Source organism: Macaca fascicularis, chromosome 4 (assembly GCF_037993035.2).
Source record: "Macaca fascicularis isolate 582-1 chromosome 4, T2T-MFA8v1.1".
Lineage (NCBI taxonomy): Eukaryota > Metazoa > Chordata > Mammalia > Primates > Cercopithecidae > Macaca > Macaca fascicularis.
Window position 1 is genome coordinate 78,636,584 of NC_088378.1, and position 22,876 is coordinate 78,659,459.

General features: G+C 40.1%; 1 long non-coding RNA gene across 10 annotated transcripts in view; it reads left to right on the forward strand.

The window, feature by feature from the left end:
• The first annotated feature begins 8,178 nt into the window (after positions 1–8,178).
• The window catches only part of LOC123572994 (uncharacterized), a 345,306-nt gene continuing 330,608 nt past the window's right edge, over positions 8,179–22,876 (forward strand). For all 10 annotated transcript variants that reach the window (XR_012433608.1, XR_012433607.1, XR_012433604.1 and 7 more), the window contains exons 1-2: positions 8,179–8,541; positions 8,744–8,860. This is a non-coding gene — a long non-coding RNA (uncharacterized lncRNA). The remainder of the gene's footprint in view (positions 8,542–8,743; positions 8,861–22,876) is intronic.

Genomic DNA, 22,876 nt, shown 5'->3' on the forward strand with positions numbered 1-22,876 from the left:
GAAATAGAGTCATTAGTGTCCTTAAATCTAATCATATAGAGATCCAAACCCAAAACCAATTTAGGCAGCTCATTCTTAAAATTATCTTTCTCTGGAATCATTCTCAGTACTAAAATCTACTAAGGATTCTCCAGAGAAGCAGAGCCAATAGCATCTATCTATCTATCTATGTATCTATATAGATATATACATTTATCAAGAGAGGTATTTATCATAAGTTATTGGCTCATGTGATTATGGAGGTTGAGAAGTCCCGTGATCTGCTGTCTGCAAGCTGGAGATTCAGGAAAGCAGTGGTGTATGAAGGCCTAAGAGCCAGAGGACCAATGATGTAGATTCCAGTCTGTGTCTAAAGGCTTGAGAACGAGAAACATGGATGGCAGGGGAAGATTGACGTCCTAGCTTGAGCAGTCAGACTGAGAATACATTCAAACTTCCCTGTTGTGTTTTGTCCTGTTCAGGCCCTCAGTGGATTGGTTAATGCCCATCTACATTGAGGAAAGCCACATGTTTTACTCAGTTCACCAATTCAAATAGTAATTCTTTCTGGGAATGCCTTCTCGAACACCCAGAAATAATGTTTAAGCAGACATCTGGGCATCCTGTGGGCCAGTCAAGTTGACACATAAAATTAACATCATACTGGATGAATAGAAATGCAAGTTTGCCTACTTTTTCTACTCAAATTAGGAATATGTTATGCTGAGAGGAGCCGGGCACATTCCTCAGCCCCGGGCTCAAAACAAACAAGCCCAATACAAACACATCCCATCCTCCCATCCCACCACATATCGCCATATATCTCTCAAACTTCCTGAGCCCAGTACAAACACCACCTGGAAAAGTCTCCGATAAGGAGGCAGCCGTTCAAAGTTTTACTGAAAGCGCGGGAACCAAAAGAATTCCTTTGTTCCCCTGTAACTTTCGGGCTATAAAAAGCAAACACTCGCATTGTTCGGGGCCCTCTTGTATGCTGTGTAATGGAGGGACCAAGTTCGAACTTGTCATAAAGATCCTTGCCGCTTGGCTTTGACTCTGGACTCTGGTGGTCTTCTTTGGGGAATAGAGGGTCTGGGCATAACAATGCAGTCAATTTTAGCACAGTTGAGGAGTCACAATGCTATGGCAACAGCTTGACCAGGGTCCAACTCCTGGTTTTTTTTTTTTTTTTTTTTTTGAGACGGAGTCTCGCTCTGTCGCCCAGGCTGGAGTGCAGTGGCGCAATCTCGGCTCACTGCAAGCTCCGCCTCCCGGGTTCACGCCATTCTCCTGCCTCAGCCTCCCGAGTAGCTGGGACTACAGGTGCCCGCCCCTGCGCCCGGCTAATTTTTTCTATTTTTAGTAGAGACGGGGTTTCACCATGGTCTTGATCTCCTGACCTTGTGATCCGCCCACCTCAGCCTCAACTCCTGGTTTTAACTGCATGACTTAGGGCAATTTCTGAACCTACCAGCTTACTTTCTATGACATACTATTATTGACTTCATATTTGAAGCTTGAATTAGTTGATGTAGGTAGGACATTTAACACAGTTCCAGGCACATAGCTAGAGTTCAAGCAAATACTGGCTTCATTATTAAGAGGAGGCTCCCCTGGGAACTTTCTCCTGAAAACTTGGTGTAGTAGCCAGAATTACATCTTCCCATCTCCTGAAAAAAATCCACATCCTAATCCCCAGAGCCTGTGGTTATGTCAATTTACATGACAAACGAGAATTTGCATTTTTAATTAAGAACAAATATCTTAAGATGAGAAGAGTAGAGTATCCTGTGTTATTCATGTGGGCCCAATTTAAATATGAGTCTTTAAAATGAAGAAACATTCCTGGCTGGGTCAGAGGGAAATGTGACTATGTAAGAAAAATGAGAAAGGTATTTGACATTCCCGGTTTTGAAGATGGAGAAAGATGGTCACAAGCCAAGGAATGTGGACAGGCTTTAGAAGCTGGAAAAGGGAAAGGGACCTTTTCTTTTAGACCCTCCAGAAAGGAATGCAGTCACTGACAAATCTTTAGCCAAGTGAGACTCATGTTAGACTTCTGACCTAGCTTAGTAGAGAGGTTGTGGAGTGGGGAGTCTAAACATACCATATCGAGTTGAAGGACCTTAGGAGGGCTCCTGACAACTAGCTATTTTGAGTGAAGTGGCTAAATTGACATCTGATGGTATTTTCCGTTTCTGTTCATGAAGTAGGAAGATTCCCAGACTGAGCTCAAGCAGTTTCCAAGACTAAGTTTCAAACACATGTATGCATATCTAAAAACTGGTGGGTTTAACATGGAGGGGATTCGATGTGTGAGAAGAAAGGCAATCAGTGAGGTCAGTCCAGTAAGAAGGCTTGGAATTCAGAGGGGTGGCAGGACTCTGAGCACAGTAGAGCCGACTTCCCAGAATTATCTGAATTCTATAGCCAGCAGGGGGCTAAAGGTAAAACCAAGGAAGTATTTGTTTTTAGCATCAGCAGATAATAAACCAGACGGGGCAGACAGACTTCTCTTCCAGGGTCTCCCAGGTGCCTTTGGAGCTGGGCACTGTCAGGCCCTCCAGGGTTTGGGCAGTGGCAGTGCCTGCTGAGCAACTTCCAGTAGAGTGGAACCAGCAGAGCCTCGTGGACAAGATGGTGTTCAGGTGAGGAAGGCAGAGCAGCAGAGGTGAGAAAAACGTGGGTGACATACAGTAGGTGAAAGGATGTGGCTCTGCCCATAGCTAAGACCTTCTACAGAATCTTTTGAAAATAACTAAGGGCTGGGCACAGTGGCTCACACCTTTAAACCCAGCACATTGGAAGGCCAAGGCAGAAGGCTCACTTGAGACCAGGAGTTTGAGACCACCCGGGAGACAAAGTGAGACTTAATCTCTACAAAAAATTAGCTGGTCATGGTGGTATCTGTCTGTAGTCCTAGCTGCTCAAGAGGTTGAGGTGGGAGAATTGCTGGAGTGCAGGAGTTCGAGGCTGCAGTGAGTCATAATCTATGATTGTGCCAGTGCACTCCATCTTGGACTGAGGGAGACCCTGTCTCAATAAACAAACAAACAAACAAACAAACAAACAAACGGGGAACTTTGGAGAGTAAGAGGGATCATTGAAGAGAGAAGAGAAGTTCTGCAACTTAAAAACAGTTCACATAGGTACCATCTTTAGATGCAATGTTGATTTAAAAATTGATTAGATCTTCTTCCAGGACATCATGTTGAGTGACTGCAACTAGAGAACAGTGGGCTGTCCAGAATGGTACTGTTCGGGCAGGTTAATGACAAAGGAAGTCGGTTGTACCCGAACAGTAGCTTGAACACCCACCCCAGGGTTTAATTGACAAGTTTCATGAACAGCCTAGCAGTGCTCTATTGCTTCATTAAGCAGGCCAGTGAAACTCTCATATTATCAGAATATTATCAGGATTCCTTTAACAGGTACTGAAGAAGTAATTTTCTAGGAAATAAAATTCTAATGGGTGAATAAAAAATCAATGAAACAAATACACATCACCCCTGGACAAATGCCTATTTACCCTTTAGAATCAATGTAATGCAGCTTCCTACAGGTAGTCACTTTTCACTGCGTTATGATGACCAAATAAGTAATTATAAGAAACCAGGCATCTTTGACAGTCCCACTGGTACACTAATGGATTGCCACATAGGTTGTTTACAGACAAATCATCGCAGAGAGAGAATAGATTAAGAAAGAACATTCTAAGAAGACCAGATTTAATCTTGGTTGACAGAGACATTCTTACCTATGATTGGCTAATTAGAGCACATTCAAAATATTAATGTAGCATATACACCTAGGGCATAAAAATTTTCCAGAAAACTTTCCAGACACACACCAACATATTTTTAAATTAATTTTTAATTTTTGTGGTTATATAGTAGATGTATATATTTATGGGTTACATGAGATATTTCGATATGGGCATATAACACATAGTAATCACATCAGGACAAATGTAGTATCCATCACCTTAAGCATTTATCCTTTCATGTTATAGTCTAATTACACTCGTTTACCTATTTAAAAATGTACAATTAAATTATTTTTGACTATAGTAATCCTGTTATGCTGGCAAATACTAGGTCTTATTCATTCTTTCTATTATTCAAACCCATTACCCTTCTCCACTTCCCTGCCACCAACCCACTACCCTTTGCAGGATGGTAATCATCCTTAACACTCTCTATCTCCATGGATTCAATTGTTTTAATTTTTAGCTTCCATAAATAAATGAGAAAATGTGAATTTTGTCTTTCTGTGCCTGGCTTATTTCACTTAACATAATGACCTCCAGTTCCATCTATGTTGTTGAAAATGACAGGTTCTCATTCTTTTTATGGCTGAATACTCCTTTGTGTATATGTGCCATATTTTCTTTATTCCTTCATCTGTTAATGGATGCTTATATTGCTTCCAAATAATGGCTATTGTGAATAGTACTGCAATAAACTCAATAAAGAGTGCCGATATCTCTTATTTCCTTTCCTTTGGGTACATACCTAGGAGTGGGATTGCTGGATCATATGACAGCTCCATTGTTAGTTCTTTGAGGAACCTCCAAACTGTTCTCCATAGTGATTGTAATACTTTACATTTCCATCAACAGTGTACATCCTCACCAGCATTTGTTATTGCCTGTCTTTTGGATAAAAGCCATCTTAAATGGGGTGGGATGATACCTTATTGTAGATTTGATTTCCATTTCTCTGATGAGCAAGGATGTGGAGCACCTTTTCATATACCCATTTTCCATTTGTGTGTCTTCTTTTGAGAAATGTCTATTCAGATCTCTTGCCCATTTTAAAAATTTTCCTATAGAGTTGTTTGAGCTCCTTATATAATCTGGTTTTTATCCCTTGTCAGATAGGTAATTCACAAATATTTTCTCCCATTATGTGGGTTGGTTCTTCACTTTGTTTCCTTTGCTGTGCAGAAGCTTTCTGACTTGATGTGATTGCATTTGTCCCTTTTTGCTTTGGTTGCCTGTACTTGTAGGGTATTACTCAGGAAATCTTTGCCCACTTAAATGTCCTGGAGAGTTTCCTCAATGTTTTCTTGTAGTAGTTTCATAGTCTGAGGTCTTAGATTTAAGTATTTAATCCATTTTGGTTTGATTTTTGTATATGGTGAGAGATAAAGGTCTAGTTTTATTCTTCTGCATATGGATATCCATTTTTTCCCAGCACTATTTATTGAGACATATTCCCCAATGGATGTTCTTAGCACCTTTGTCAAAAATGAGTTCACTAGATGTATGGGTTTATGTCAGGGTTCTCTCTTTTGTTCCGTTGGTCTATGTGTCTGTTTTAATGCTAGTACCATGCCATTTTGGTAACTATAGCTCTCTAATATAATTTAAAGTCAGGTAATATGATTCCCCCAGTTTTGCTCTTTTTCTTTAGGATAACTTTGGCTATTCTAGGTCGTTTGTTATTCCATATAAATTTTAGAATTGTTTTTTCTATTTCTGTGAAGAATGCCATTTATAGTTTGATAGGGATTGCTTTGAATCTATAGATTGTTTTGGGTAGTATGGACATTTTAACAATATTGATTCTTCTAATCCATGAACATAAAATGTCTTTCCATTTTTTGTGTGTGTCCTCTTCAATTTCTTTCATTAGTGTTCTATAATTTTCATTGTAGTGATCCTTCATTTGTTTGGTTAATTCTTCAGTATTTTATTTTATTTGTAGTTTTATAAATGACATTACTTTTTGATTTCTTTTTCAGATTGTTTGCTGTCAATAGAATTGACATATAGAAATGCTACCGATTTTTGTATGTTGATTTTGTGTCCTGCAATTTTACTGAATTTGTTGATCAGTTCTAATAGCTTTTTGGTGGAGTCTTTAGTTTTTTTTCAAATATAAAATCATATTATCTGCCAACAAGGATAATTTGACTTCTTCCTTTCCAATTTGGATGCCTTTTATTTCCTTCTCTTGTCTGATTGCTCTAGCTAAGACTTCCAGTATTATGCTGAATAACTATGATGAAAGTGGGCAACTTTGTCCTCTTCCAGATCTAAGAAGAAAGGCTTTCAGTTTTTTCCCACTCAGTATGATACTAGCTGTTGGTCTGTTATATATGGCTTTTATTATGTTGAGGTATATTACTTCCTTTTTTAGAAAATTTTTTATTTCCATAGGTTATTGGGGAACAGGTGGTGTTTGGTTACATGAATAAGTTCTGTAGTAGTGATTTGTGAAATTTTGGTGCACCTATCACCCAAGCAGTATACACTGTACCCTATTTGTAGTCTTTTATCCCTCACCCCCTTCTCACCCTTTCCCCCTGAATCCCCAAAGTCCATTGTGTCATTCTTTTTCCTTTGCATCCTCATAGCTTAGCTCTCACTTATGAATGAGAACATATGGTGTTTGGTTTTCCATTCCCGAGTTACTTCAATTAGAATAATAGTTTCCACTCTCATCCAGGTCACTGTGAATGCTGTTAATTAATTCCTTTTTATGGCTGAGTAGTAATCCATCATATTTATACCACATTTTACTCAGTCATTGATTGATAGGCATTTGGTTGGTTCTACATTTTTGCAATTGTGAATTGTGCTGCGATAAACATGCATGTGCAAGTATCTTTTTTGTATAATGACTTATTTTCCTCTGGGTAGATATTCAGTAGTGGGATTGCTGGATCAAATAGCAGTTCTACTTTTAGTTCTTTTAGTTCTGATTGGTTTTTCTTTATAGGTTACCTGGTGCTTTGGTCTCACAGTTCTTAAAATTATTTCCTCTGTCTTAACTTTAGATAATCTGATGACAATGTGGCTAGGCATTGATCTTTTTGTGATGAATTTCCCAGATGTTCTTTGTGCTGCTTGTATTTGAACGTCTAGGTCTCTACCAAGGCCAGATAAATTTTCCTCGATTATTCCCAAAATGTTTTTCAAACTTTTAGATTTCTCTTCTTTCTCAAGAACACTGATTATTCTTAGGTTTGGTCATTTAACATAATCCCAGACTTCTTGGAGGCTTAGTTCATATTTTCTTATTCTTTGTCTTTGTTGGATTGGGTTAATTCAAAGACGTTGTGTTTGAGGTCTGAATTTCTTTCTTCTATTTGTTCAATTCTATTGCTGACACTTTCCAGAGCATTTTGCATTTTATAAGTGTGTCAATTGTTTCTTGAAGTTTTGATTGTTTTTTATTCATGCTATCTATTTCCTTGAATATTTCTCCTTTCACTTCTTGTATCTTTTTTTTCTTTTTTTCCCCCACATTGGGCTTCATCTTTCTCTGGTGCCTCCCTGATTAGCTTAATAACAAACCTCCTGATTTCTTTTTCAGGTAAATCAGGGATTTCTTCTTGATTTGGGGTCATTGCTGGTGAGCTACTATGATTTTTTGGGGGATATTAACCTTGTTTTGTCATATTACCAGAGTTGGTTTCTGGTTCTTTCTCATTTGGGCAGGCTCTGTCAGAGGGAAGGTCTGGTGCTAAAGGCTGTTGTTCAGATTCTTTGATCCACAGGATGTTCCCTTGATGTAGTACTCGCCTCCCTTTTCCTATAGTTGTGGCTTCCTGAGATCTGAGCTGGAGTTGCAGTGATTATTATCTGTCTTCTGGACTAGTCACACAGCAAGTCTACCAGCCTCTGGGCTGGTACTGGGGGTTGTCTGCACAGACAACCTGTGATGTGAATTATCTGTGGGTCTCTCAGCCGTGGATACCATCGCCTGTTCTGGGGAAGGTGGCAGCGGGGCAAAATGAACTCTGTGAGGGTTCCTAGCTTTGGCAGTTTAATGCACTATTTTTGTGGTGGTTGGCCTCCTGACAGGAGGTGGCACTTTCCAGAGAGCATCAGCTGTGGTAGTATGGGAGGAACAGATGGTGGGTGGGGCCCTAGAACTCCCAAGAGTATATGCCCTTTTTCTTCAGTACCAGGGTGGGTAGGAAAGGACCACTGGTTGGGGGCAGGGCTAGGCATGTCTGAGCTCAGACTCTCCTTGGGTGGGTCTTGTTGCAGTTGCTGTGGGGATGGGGGTGAGCTTCCCAGGTTAATGCAGTTATGTTCCTAGGAGGATTATGGCTGTCTCTACTGTGTCATGCAGGTTGTCAGGGAAGTGAGGGAAAGCCAGGAGTCACAGCCTCACCCAGCTTCCACACAATCCAAAGGGCTGGTCTCACTCCCACCGTGCCCCCCCTCCACCCAACAGCACTGAGTCTGTTTCCAGGCAGTGAGTAAGCAGGGCTGAGAGCTTTCCTCAGGCTGCCTGCCTCCCCACTGTGAAAGCAAATATGGCTTTCCTTCTTCCCTCACCTGTGGAGACTGCACACCGGATTTACACCCTTCTCTGAGTTCTGGCCAGGAATCTTCTCAACCAGCTCAAATTGTTACAAAGTTCAGCTGGAGGTTTTCTTCTCCCTGTGGCCTTTTCCCAGCACCTCTGGTTGCCCTCCTGAAGGACGACTGTGAGGCCAGGAAAAAAGACTTGCTGGGAGACTCAGTGAGCTCGCAGGGCTTTTCCTGCTGCTTCCTCTACCCTGTATTTCACTCAGCTCTCTAAATTGACTCAACTCCGGGTAAGGTCAAAATCTTCTCCTGTAATGTAGGCCTTCTGTTTCCCCAGTGGGGGTGTGTGTTCCGGGGTGGACGATCTCCCTTCCCACTTCCACAGTTTGGACAGTCACAGTATTTGTGTTGTTTCCTGGGTCCTGCAGGAGAAATCTGCTTCCTTCAGGGGGATCTGTGGGTCCTCTCAGGTTTTCTGATTTATTCCTGCAGTTGTTCTGGAGCAGAAGTTCATGACGAGCCTCCACATCCTGCTCTGTCCATCCGAGTCGGAGCTACAACGCAGTCCTGCCTCCTCTCTGCCGTGATCCTCTAGTTGAAAAAGTCAGGGTATGTTCCTTCTAGCCCCAGTTTTTTGAAGCTTTTTATTATGAAGGGGTGTTGAACACTATCAAATGCTTTTTAAGCATCAATTGAAATAATCATATTGTTTTTGTCCTTCATTCTGTTGATATGATGTACTATATTGATCAACTTGTGCGTATTGAACCATTCTTGCATCCCTGGGATAAATCCCACTTGGTCAGGATGAATGATCTCTTTAATCTGTTGTTCAATTCAGTTTGCCATTATTTCGTTGAGGATTTTTGCATCGATATTCATTGGTGATATTGGCCTATAGTTTTCTTTCTTTTCTTTTTTTTTTTTTTTTTTGCTTCATCTTTGTCTGGTTTTCATATTAGGGTAACAATGGCCTCATAAAATGAAATTGGAAGTATTCTCTCCTCCTCTATTTTTTAGAATAGTTTGAGTAGGATTGATATTCTTTAAATGTTTGGTAGAGTTTAGCAGTGAAGCCATTGGGTCCCTGGATTTTGTTTGCTGTACGAATTTTTTATTATGGCTTTGATTTCATTATTTGTTATTAGCCTGTTCAGGCTTTGGATTTCTTCATGGTTCAATCTTGGTAGCTTATATGTGTCTAGGAATTTATCCATTTCCTCTAGATTTTTCCAATTTATTGGCATATAGTTGCTCCTAGTAACCACTAATGATCCTTTGAATATTTGTGGTGTTGTTTGTAATGTCTTCCTTTTTATCTCTGATTTTATTTATTTGGGTCTTTTCTCTTTCTTTCTTAGTCTGGCTAAAGGTGTGTCAGTTTTGGTTATCTTTTCCAAAGACTAACTTTTGTTTCATTTGTATTATTTTTTTCATTTACATTTCATTTATTTCTGCTCTGATCTTCATTATTTCTCTTCTTCTACTAATTTGGGGTTTGGTTTGCTTTTGTTTTTCTAGTGTTGTAAGGTGCATAATTCGGTTGTATTAAAAGTTTTTCTACTGTTTTGATATGGGTGCTTATAGCTATAAACTTTCCCCTTTCACTGTTCCCATAGGTTTGGCATGTCATATTTTAATTATAATTTGTTTTTAAGAAATTTCTCAATTTCTTTCTTAATTTCTTCATTAACTCACTGATCATTTAGGAGCATATTATTTAATTTTCATGTGTTTGTAGGGTTTCCAAAATGTCTCTTGTTATTGATTTCTAGTTTTGTTCCATTGTGGTCGGAGAAGATACTATTTCAATATTTTGGAATGTTTTAATACTTGTTTGGTGACCTAACATATGGTCTATCCTTGACAATGATCCATGTGCTGAGAAGAATGTACATTCTGTAGCCAGTGGATGAAATATTCTGTAAATATCTATTAGGTCAATTTGGTCTATTTGGTTTCCATTGACATAGAATATCTTTTTCTATCCCTTTATTTTCATTCTATCTGCATCTTTATAGGTGAAGTGTGTTTTTTGTAGGCAACAGATGTTGAGTCTTTTTTTTTTTTTCTCTTTTTAAAATAATCTGTTCAACAACTCTATGTCTTTTGATTGGTGAGTTTAGTCCATTTTCATCCAATGTTATTATTATTAAGGACTTACTTCTGCCATTTTATTGTTTGTTTTCTGGCTGTTTTGTGGTCTTCTTTTCCTTCTTTACTTCCTTCTTGTCTTTCTTTTAGTGAAGGTGATTTTCTCTGGAGGTATAATTTCATTTCTTGCTTTTTATATACCCTGTGTATGTTTTCTGATGAGATTACTATGAGGCTTGCAAATACTCTTATAACTCATTATTTAAAGCTGTTAAGAATGTAACACTACTTGCATGAACAAACTAGCAAAAAGAAAATGAAAAAAAACTACACTTTAACTTTGTCCCCTGCTTTTTAACTTTTTGTTGATTCTATTTATACATTATTGTATTGTTCATGTCTTGAAAAGTTGTTGTAGTTATTATTTTTGACTGGTTCTTCTTGTGCTGTTTCCATTTAGAAAAAGAGTAGTTTATACACCACAGTTATAGTGTTACAATATTCTATGTTTTTCTATGTAGTTACTATTACCAGTGAGTTTTATACCTTCTTGTTGCTCACTAACATCCTTTCATTTCTGATTGAAGTACTCCCTTTAGCACTTCTTGTAGGACCGGTCTGGTGTTGGTAAAATCCTTCAGCTTTTTTTAATCTGGGAAAGTCTTTATTTATCCTTCATATTTGAAGGATATTTTTACCAGATACACTATCCTAGGATAAAAGTATTTTTTCTCCAGTAATTTAAATATGTCATGCTACTGTCTTCTGGCCTGTAAGGTTTCCACTGAAAAGTCTGCTTCCAGACATATTGGAGCTCCATTTTATGTTATTTACTTCTTTCCTCTTGCTGCTTTTAGAATCCTTTCTTTTTTCTTGACCTTTGGGAGTTTGATTATTAAATGCCTTGAGGTAATCTTCTTTGGGTTAAATCTAGTTGGTGTTTATATTAGTCCATTCTCACATTGCTACAAAGAAATACCTGAAACTGGGTAATTTATAAAGAAAAGAAGTTTAATTGGCTCATGGTTCTGCATACTGTACAAAAAGCATAGTAGCTTCTCCTTCTGGGGAGGCCTCAGGGAGCTTTTACTCATGGCAGAAGGCAAAGTGGGAGCAAGCATCGTACATGGCAGAAAGAAGACCGAGAGAGTGAGAGAGGTGCGACACACTTTTAAACAACCAGATCTCATGAGAACTCATTCACTATACCGTAGCAGGGGGATGGTGCTAAACCATTCATGAGAACTCTGCCCCTGTGATTTAGTCACCTCCCACTAGGCCCCATCTCCAACACTGGCGATTACAATTTTACATAAGATTTGGTGGGGACACAGATGAAAACTGTATCAGTGTTTTATAACCTTCTTATCCTTACATAACAGATCAAAACCATATCAGTGTTTTATAACCTTCTTATCCTTACATATTTATATCTTTCTCTAGGTTTGGGAAGTTCTCTGTTATTATCCTTTTGAACAAACTTTCTACCCTTGTCTATTTCTCTACCTCCTCTTCAAGACCAATAACTCTTAAATTTGCCTTTTTGTGGCTATTTTCTAGATCTTGTAGGTGTGCTTCATTGCTTTTTATTCTTTTTACTTTTTTGTTTTCTGACCATGTATATTCAAATAGCTGTCTTCAGGGTCACTAATTCTTCCACTGGATCAATTCTGCTATTAAGAGAACTCTGATGTATTCTTCAGTCTGTCAATTGCATGTGCCAACTCTAGAATTTCTGCTTGATTCTTTTAAATTATTTCAATCTCTTTGTTAAATTTATCTGATATAATTCTGAATTTCTTCTATGTGTTATCTTGAATTTCTTTGAGTTTCCTCAAAACAGCTATTCTGAATTATTGGTCTGATCTCTGTTTCTCCAGGATTGGTTCCCAGTGCCTTATTAAGTTTGTTTGCTAAGGTTGTGTTTTCCTGGGTGGTCTTGATGCTTGTTGATGTTCACCAGTGTCTAGGCATTAAAAAGTTAGGAATTTATTTTAGTCTTCACTGTCTCAGCTTGTTTGTACCTGTTCTTGGGAAGGCTTTCCAGGTATTCAAAAGGACTTGGGTATTGTAATCTAAACTATGTCTGCACTGGGGGAACCACAAGTGCAGTAATGCTGTGCTTCTTGAAGACTCATAGACCTATTGCCTTGATGGTCTTGGATAGGATCCAGAAGAGTTCTCTGGATCACCAGGAAGAGACTTCTTTTTTTCCCTTACTTTCTCCAAAACAAACAGTCTGTCTCTCTTTCTGTGCTGAGCTGCCTGGGGCTGGAGATAGGGTGACACAAGCACCCCTGTGGTCACCACCACTGAGACTGTGCTGGGTCATACCTGAAGCCAGCCCAGTACTGGGTCTCACTCAGTGCCCACGGCGGCCACTGCCTGGTGACTGCCTATATTTGCTCAATGCCCTCAATGCCCTAGTTGTTTACAGTCAGCAACTGGCAATACCAGCCAGGCTTATGTCTTTCCCTTCAGGGTACTGACATCCCCCAGGCCCTGGACAGGTCCAGAGATGCTCTCTGGGAGCTAGGGACTGTGATCAGAAGCCTTATAAGTCTACCTGGTGTTCTAGTCTACTAGCAATACTTTTGTCTTTTTATTATTTGTTTTCTAGCTGTTTTGTGATCTTCTTTTCCTTCTTTACTTCCTTCTTGTCTTTCTTTTAGTGAAGGTGATTTTGATTATGATTGAGTTGGTTGAGCTGGTTCTCAAACCACAAGACCCAGTACTTCTCATTCTTCCCTCCCCTTTCCACAGGCAGAGCAGCCTCTCCTGCCCCCAGTCCCTGGCAAGTATTGCCTGTCTACCACCAGTGTTCCCTTAAGGCCTAAGCATTCTTCAATTGTCTTGTGGTAAATGTTACTACCAGGCCTGGGAGTCACTCTTTAGGGAAGTGGGCTCACCTTTGTGGAACTAGCACATTTCTGGTAGCTCCAGAAATGCCATTCAAGAACCAAGGCCTGGAATTGGGGACCCCAAGAGCCTACTTGTTGCTCTACCCCACTGTGGCCAAGCTGGTACCTAAGGTGAATTCAAAGTCCCCTTTACTTTTCTCTGTACTGTTCTCAAGCAGAAGGAGTCTCTCACCATAGCCATCATGGCTGGGAATGTGGTGGGTCTCACCTGATGCCAGCATGTCTCAGAGTCTCACCCAAGGCCCATAATGTACTGCCTGAGTATCACTGCTTATTATTCAGGGCCCAAGGGCTCTTTAGTCAGCAAGTAATAGATTCTGTGTTGGGTCCTTCTCTTCAGGGCAGCTGGTTCTCTTCTGGTCCAGGGTATATGTAGAAATGTAATCTGGGAGGTAGGGCCTGGAATGGGAGCTTCACGACTCTAATCAGAACCCTATTCTTCTGTGGCTGAGCTGGTATCCAAGTTGCAAGACAAAAGTCCTCTTTACTCTTCCCTCTCCTCTCCTCACGCAGAAGGAAGGGCCCTCTTTTGGAGTTGTGAGTTTTACTGCCTGGGGTTATGGGAGGGATGGTGCAAGCATTCTCTTAGCTGCCCTGGCTGGTGTCTCAGTATGTTACGTGCCCCTAAGTCCACTGGCTCCTAGCTCAGCTTAGCACTAGGACTTGAAATCCTTGTGGCCCAGACTGCCTGCTAAGTTTACTTATTGCCCCAGAGCACTTCAGCCCATAGTGGCAAGTCTCGCTGGAAGTTAACTTCCAATGGCTGGAATGGGCAACTCTCCTCTGGCTAGGGCTGGTCTGAATGCTTCCTCTATAGGCGGGTGTCAACTGAGCTCAGCCTGGTTTTGTTTTCCCCTGTGACAGGGCTGCACTGATTTCCATGCAAAGTCTCACAGTTGCCCCCCTCTCCCTCTCCCAAGTGCAGAGATTTGTCTGTGACATGCAGCCGCTGCAGGAGGATTGGGGTGGTGGTGTTAGCAATTTGATATGGTCTTTTCTACCCTATTCAGTGCCTTTCTCAGCAATATAAAGTTAAAGGCAGGTACTGTTAGTGCTCATCTCATTTTTGGTTCTTAGGAAGTTGCTATTTTTATCTAGCTAGTTGTTGAATTTGGTTTTCCCATAGTGGGGCACAATCTGGGGCCTTCTATTCTGCCATCTTGTTTCCTGCCTTTCTTCCATTCCAACATATTAATAGTGGTAATCTCTGGGAACTCAAATTGTAAGTTACTTTCATTCTTTACACTATCTGTATATTTAAATTTTCATTGCAATGATATATATTTCTTATATAAAAAACTATAAAAACACTTTAATAACAATTTATGGGTTTTAAACTAAAAGCATTTTGAAAATATATTCTCAGCAGACATGCATTCAACAAAATATTTGTTTCTATCATGTGATGGTATGGTGACAGATATGATAACATCACTGGAAAAGAACAAAGGCAAAAATGACCCGTATCCACACTCTGGTGGGACAGATAGAGACATTTGTACATAGGCCAAGTACAATTTTACAGGCCAAGTGCCATAGGAGTACAGCAGAAGGGGAAACAGCTGGGGATTTATGAAAGGGTTTTGGAAAAGATGATTGACACAGACCTTGAGGTATTTCAACAGATGCAGAAGTGAGATGAAAATTAGTCCGAGAAGTAGAACAGTGACAGCTTGAAGTGGTGTTACATGTTCACCAACTGGAGTGCCTGTCCCAAAGAACTTGTAGCAGAGCACTTAGGGATAGGAGAAAAAGAGAGTAGAAAGCGATGCATCCACAAAGACCAGATGGAGAGGCAACATTTCCCACAGGAAAGTATGCAGCTTGCAGACAAAGAGACTGTATTATTAGTCCATTTTCACACTACTGATAAAGACATACCTGGGACTGGGCAATTTACAGAAGAATGAGGTTTATTGGACTTACAGTTCCACATGACTGGGGAGGCCTCACAATTCTGTCGAAAGATGGAAGACATGTCTCACATGGTGGCAGTCAGGAGAAGAGAGTTTGTGCAGGGAAACTCCTCTCTTTTAAACCACCAGATCTTATGAGACTCTTATTCACTATCAAGAGAAGAGCATGGGAAAGAGCTGCTCCCATGATTCAATTACCTCCTACCACATCCCTCCCACAACAGGTGGGAATTCAAGATGAGATTTGGGTGAGGACACAGCAAAACCATATCATTTTGCCCCTAGTCCCTCCCAAATCTCATGTTCTACCATTTCAAAACCAATATGCCTTCCCAACAGTCTCCCAAAGTCTTAACTCATTTCAGCATTAACTCAGAAGTCCACAGTCTAACATCTCATCTGAGACAAGGCAAGTCCCTTCTGCCTATGAGCCTGTAAAATCAAAAGCAAGTTAGTTACTTCCTAGATACAATGGGGGTACAGGCATTGGGTAAATACGGCCATTCCAAATGGGACAAATTGGCCAAAACAAATGGGTCTACAGGCCCCATGCAAGTCAGAAATCCAGAGGGGCAGTCAAATGTTAAAGCTCCAAAATAATCTCCTTTGACTCTATGTCTCATATCCAGGTCACGCTGATGTAAGAAGTGGTTTCCTATGGTCTTGGGCAGCTCCACCCCTGTGGCTTTGCAGGGTACAGTCTCTCTTCTAGCTGCCTTCATGGGCTGGCATTGAGTGTGTGTGGCTTTTCCAGGTGCATGGTGCAAGCTGTCAGTGGATCTACCATTCTGGGGTCTGGAGGATGGTGGTCTGGAGACAATTGCTCTACTAGGCAGTTCCCCAATAGGGACTCTGTGTGGGGGCTCTGAACCCACATTTCCCTTCTGCGTTGCCCTAGCAGAGGTTCTCCATGAGAACCTTGCCCCTGAAGCAAACTTCTGCCTGGGCATCCAGGCATTTCTATACATCTTCTGAAATCTAGGTGGAGGTTCCCAAACCCCAGTTCTTGACTTCTGTGCACTCACAGGCTCAAAACCATGTGAAAGACACCGATGCCTGAGGCTCACACCCTCTGAAGCCACAGCCTGAGCTCTACATTGTCCCCTTTCAGCCACAGCTGGAGTGGCTGGGATGCAGGCCACCAAGTTCCTAGGCTGCACACACCATGGGGACCATGGGCCTAGCCCATGAAACCACATTTTTCTCCTAGTCCTCTGGGCCTGTGATGTGAGGGACTGTCATGAAGAACTCTGACATGTCATGGAGACATTTTCTCCATTGTCTTGGGGATTAACATTCGGTTCCTCATTACTTATGCAAATTTCTGTAGCTGGCTTGAATTTCTCCTCAGAAAGTGGGGTTTTCTTTTCTGTCACATTGTCAGGCTGCAAATTTTCTTAACTTGTATGCTCTGCTTTCCTTATAAAATTAAAGCCTTTAACAGTACCCAAGTCACCTTTTGAATACTTTGCTGCTTAGAAATTTCTTCCACTAGGCCGGGTGTGGTGGCTCACGCCTGTAATCCCAGCACTTTGGTAGGCTGAGGCGGGTGGATCACCTGAGGTCAGGAGTTCAAGACCAGCCTGGCCAACATGGTAAAACCCAATCTCTGCTAAAAAATACAAAAATTAGCTGGGCGGGGTAGCAGGCACCTGTAATCCCAGCTACTTGGGAGGCTGAGGCAGGAGAATCACTTGAACCTGGGAGGTGGAGGTTGCAGTAAGCCAGGCTTGCGCCATTGCACTCCAGCCTGGAGACAGAGCAAGACTCCATCTCAAAACAAACAAACAAACAAACAAAAAAACATTCTTCCACCAGATACCCTAAATCATCTCTTTTAAGTTCAAAGTTCCACAAATCTCTGGGGCAGGGGCAAAATAATGCCAGTCTCTTTGCTAAAACATGTCAAGAGTCACCTTTGCTCCAGTTCCCAAGTTCCTCATCTCCATCTAAGCCTGCCTCAGCCTGGACCTTATTGTTCTTATCATTAGAAGCATTTTTGTCAAAACCATTCAACAAATCTCTAGGAAGTTCCAAACTTTCCCACATTTTCCTATCTTCTTCTGAGCCCTCCAAACTGTTTCAACCTCTGCCTGTTACCCAGTTCCAAAGTCACTTCCACATTTTTGGGTATCTTCTCAGCAGTGCCTGACTCTACTGGTACCAATTTACAGTATTAGTCCGTTTTCACACTGCTGATAAAGACATGCTCAAGACTGGCGATTTACAAAAGAAAGTGGTTTATTGGACTTTCAGTTGCACGTGGCTGGGGAGGCCTCACAATCATGGCAGAAGGTGAACGGCACATCTCACAGGGCAGCAGATAAGAGAAGAGAGTTTGTGCAGGGAAACTTCTCATTTTAAAACCATCAAATCTTGTGAGACTTACTCACTATCATGAGAAGAGCACGGGAAAGATCTGCTCCCATGATTCAATTACCTCCCGCTGAGTCCCTCCCACAACACATGGGAATTTAAGATGAGATTTGGGTGGGGACACAGCCAAACCATATCAGAGACCATGGTTGACATCTTGGGGTTGAACTCTCAAAAGATTATCAAGGAAAGAAACTACAGCCTGGTTCCATCTAAGCCCATGACTGCAATCTGAATGGACACTCACGGAAGCACATTTGGGTATTAATGGCCTCAGAAGATACATTCTATGTTGTCAATGACTCACTGCATATGGGCAGTTTGAGAAAACAGAACAGAAAAACACTGACTTGGCGATTTCTCTAAAATAGTAAGCTTGCGAGTAAGCTTATTTTTCTCTGTGTTGTTTACTACCTAAAATCTTCTGAAACCTCATACTTCTGATGATTTATTTAAAAACTCAATAAAGTTAGAGATCTCCTTTTTTTACTCTTTGCCTGACACATTTTTTTCCTTGTGTAAATCAGATGCTGTTTGCCTGACTCTTTCCTAGTGCAGCCTGCCAACTGGGACTGAGAGACAATTGCAAGCCATGCAGACTGAGAGGCTGCAGAGCTTGGCAAATCCATCCCCAGAGGGGTCTTTTGGCACCTAATAAATGTCTTATGAGATCCAGGCTCACATTTAGGCAGATCAGACATGTCTATTTTTATTTCTAGACCTTTTCCCAGTGGAACTTGCAAAGCCAACCCATAGTTATATGCAAACTAGGGATACAGATCCTGTAAATGAGAACCTACAAACTGAAGGAAAAAAGTTTAAATTTAGATTCAAATTGAAAATAGCTGAAGGACCTTGTATTTGAGATATCCTGAGCCATTCTGTTGAGGAAGATTATTATTTTGCTCTGGCTCAGTCTTTGTCATGGAATCTATAACCTATAAATGTACATACCAATCAAGGAAATAATTTGGAAAGAAGAGTTTAGTTATTTGAATGATTGAAGTGATCACTGGCACCTGGAATGTGCATTTGAAAAGACTGCAGCATCCCAGCATTCCCAGGCACTTGGCTGGGTATTCTCCAAGCAAGCCTGTGAAATCGCTCTTCCAGCCTTTCCCTGGATATCACATCCTCATCAAAACCAATACTTCTTCCTTGAGCCAGTTCCTGTAGTGCCTAATGTCTACACTCCTTGATGAATCTTTCCACCAATGCAGTAGATTCTGCAGGAGGTAGATGAAACTAGGGCGGTTCTAATCTCTAGTTGGCTTAAATCCCTGTGACTTTATTAATAAAGCAAGAAAAAAAAAAAAACCCTTTCCCTATTTCTAAAACGGGGTTTCTCAAATTGTGGTTTTCCCCAGAACTGTATGCATTAGAATTTCCTTGGGAATGCTTGTTAAATGTAGACTCCTGTGTCTTGCCAGACACACCATGTCTCCAAGGTATGGAGATCTGGAACTACATATTTAGAAAGCACTCTAGGCAATTTTTTTTTTTTCAGGCACAGGTATTTAAGAACAATTACTGAGGACTGGGTATGAAGCTACCCTATTTTCTGTCGAAGATTGCCTGGTAGTGAGTTCTTTGTCCATCAAAGTTGCCCTTAAAGTATATGAGAGGGTGGAGAAATGTTTGGGGGCAATTTTAGGGAAGGAGCAAGAAAGTTGGATGAAATAGGCGAAAATTCAAAGTCCCTTTTTCATGATGTCCTCAGGCCTTCAACTGATTGGACAAAGCCCACCCACATCATAGAGGACAATTTGCTTTACTTAAAGTCCACTGATTTAAGTGTTAATCTCATCTAAAACACCTTTCAAGTTAAAACATAAAATTAAGCATCACATGAAGATACTATGAAGGAGGAATCTTGAATTTTGTCCTATTTGATCAAACTTTCTTGTTCCTTCCCTGCCGCCAACCTCCGCATGTTCTTATGCCTTCACACGTCCTTGAACACACCTTTAAGGGGAACTTTGACGGAGAAAGAATTCATTACAAGGCAATCTGAGAGTGAAAATGGTCTCAAACACTGGTACCTGACAAAATTGCCAAGGATGATTTGTTTGTTGTTTATAGAAGAATTATATTTGTTTCAGGTGAAAGTTAGAATAGAGGTTATTGATTGTGTATGTTGTACATATGCTAGGGAATATCAAGATTATCTGCACACACACGGTACATTAATATTCATTTTATTCACATATGCATTACTTATGAGTTCAGTACTTATCCTATGTGAACATTAGGCGTTCAATGAATAATTTGTGAGTGAATACATGCTGTTTGTTATGTTTGTCATTTACTTCATGATGAGTGGTCAATCATGAATATAACCTCCAAATATGTTGCTGAATAGGTGGCGTGGTATAAAGAAAGGGACTCAAACTTTGTAAACAAATGATTGTGGTTAACATGAAACAAGATAGCTTTTAAACCACAAAGCACAGTGCTGTGTGCATAATGAATAAAAAATCAAGTTCGAGTCCCTTAAGCTTTAGTCTTAAGGGAAAAAAATGATTCCCATTGCAACATACACTCTTAAAATGCATCTTGTAGAAAGCAGAGAGCTTAGACAGACTGTGATGAGCTGATCAAAACTTATGTGAATTATAGGGCTATTCCGCCGGATGTACAGATGGCTTGAGGTACACTGGCCTTTGTCAGTAAGTGTAAGGAAGGAAGACAGAAAACCCCCAAGAACCCCCATCTGTGTGCACCCCCATCACTTTTGGGTGCACACAGATGACAAATGATGACAAATGGAACCAAACACACAAGTATTGTGGAAAGAATATACACTTCAGAGACTATCTACATAGGTAATTTTTCCTTTTAACTGTTTACCCTGGGTAACAAACAAATCTTTTATTCAAAAATTCTTTTTCCATTGATTATTGGATAAAGGTCAAAGTAGAAAAACTTTTTAGTAAAGTTATATAGACAAATTGGTAACTAGCATCTAAAAATAATGCTCAAAGAACCTAGACAATTTAATTAGCTGCCTGTTAAGCTTCAGTTCATGTCTGTAAAAACGAGAAGAATAACACTCAAAGGGATTTTGTAACTATTCAGTAAGAAAACGTACATAAAGTGTTTAGCACAAAATAAATGCTTAATAAATAAGAGCCATTTATGTTAAATAGAATAATATGGACTGACTGTGGTAATCAGAAATAAGTTATTAAAATATTGTCCTGAAAGTAAGAACTGAGGGGGAGTTGAGTCAAAATTAACCGGATTTCTTTTGACACACTAGCTATTTCTGCCAAAGCATGTGAGACGGCCTACTGCCCTTTCCTCCTGCGGGCACACAATATTTTAAATGATGAATGAGCTTTTAAACATGGTTCAGGGAAATTTGTGAATACTTGGTCATCCTTCTGAAGTTGCTGTAATAGTACCCATAAACCCCTCAAGCCAGCAATGTTCTCTGATCTGAAGAAATTGCTTTAGTGAATAATGTATAAATTCTCAACAGTAAGCCACACAGAAATTTTGATCAATATAGTTTATGGGAAAAATTGCACTTCTGGATAATGAATCTTTTCCACACAGATGTGCAGTTTGGAACAAAATTTCAGACGATGCTTAGAATTACACAGTTGCTGTGAATCAATTAAACTGGCAGAGATGAAGAAGTGAGTGGGGTCTTACTTCTTTATTTGTTTCAAATCTTGTTGTCTTTGCAAATAAATTACTAAAATATAAGAACTAGGAAAAACATTTTAAGGTATTAGAAATTATATATGCTTGTTTATAATTTGAATAGGTTAAATTCAACTAAATTAATCCATGTGTTTATTGGATTGGCTAATATAGAACAATAAGACATAATTCTTGCTCTCAAGGAGCTGGTAACACAGTACAGGAAAGAAATAATGACACAAGCAATATCTTCAGTAACAAATCAAATGAGATGTGCACAACACCATATGTGAAATAAAAAACATTATGGTGCTGGAGGCGAGAGAATGCTTCATTGAGGAGGTATAGTTGACTTGGGCTTTGGAGGTTCAGTAAAATTTGCGTGCTAGAAGTAGACATTCCACTTGTCAGAAGAGGCATATGCAAAGTCACAGAAAAGGAAACATATGGCAGATTAAGGAAACAAAAATTAGCCAATTTTGGCTAAAGCACAGGGTACAGGGAATCATATGTAATAAATTGAAATGTTAGAGTAAGGCCATATGTAAAGCATCACATCCTTTAAGTCGTAGGCAAATGACTCATTGTACTGAGAGGGGATCGTGAATAGTGACGAGGACAGCAAATAGGTTGAGAGTAACTTCTCTAGTTAATGGAAAAGGATAGCTTTATTCCACAGAAAGCTGATTGCTTCTGAGCAGAGGATTGACGTGATCAGGAAGTTAGGAGACTATTGTAATTCACTAGACAGAAATAAATGAAGGCCAGCATCTTGTAAAATATGCAAGTTAAACCCATGAATAGAACCTCTGTACCCTCCTCAAAGCACACTAAAATGACAGTAAAGGGGCACGTCAGAAAGATGACCAAGTATTCACAAATATCCCTGAACCATGTTTAAAGTATGAACCAATCATAGTTTATTCCGAGGATTTACACAAGTCTTCAGTTTTTCAATACAGACTGTAGACTATAATTTTTAGAGGAAATAGCCTCCCTTCCCCCACTTTTAGGTTTCTTTGGTGGCAAAAATTAAATTGGTTTGCATCAAACATTTTTAAAAAGTATGAACCAACAAGGACAAGGGGAGTGAAAAGAAATTGATAATAAAGATTTGGAAGCTGTCAAAGTAGGTGGATAAACAAAAAATTAACGATCTGGGACGAATGAAGAGTGAAAAATAATTCAAGTTATATGGCACAATTCTTGGCACCAAGTACATGGGTGAATTTGGGGCTATAAACAGAAGAATGAATTGAAAGTTTGTTTAGAAAGAAGATGGTCCCCTCTATTCTTTCTTTTATTGCATCCCCCTCCTTAACCATGCAGAAGAACAGAGATTTATTCTCTGAGAATGGTAAAGCAGAGGGTCTTTGGAATGGAGAGTGGCAGGCAGATTTGATGGCAAGATTACTGGTTGAAAATGGGCCATTAAGTGAAAATTTACTCTGAATCTGAGATGTTTAGTCTTCTTTCTCCTCTCATTTACTATAATGCTGTTAGGGAGGCTTATATCATTCAGGTAAAAATTGGAGATTATTCCCTGGCTGGAATATGACTAGCAAAAGGAAAAATTTTGAAGACATTGATGTCATCAGCTGTCTTCCCCCAAACCTCATCTGGCCTTCTGGAATTACCCTTTATTCAGGTTCCTCACTGACAGCGTC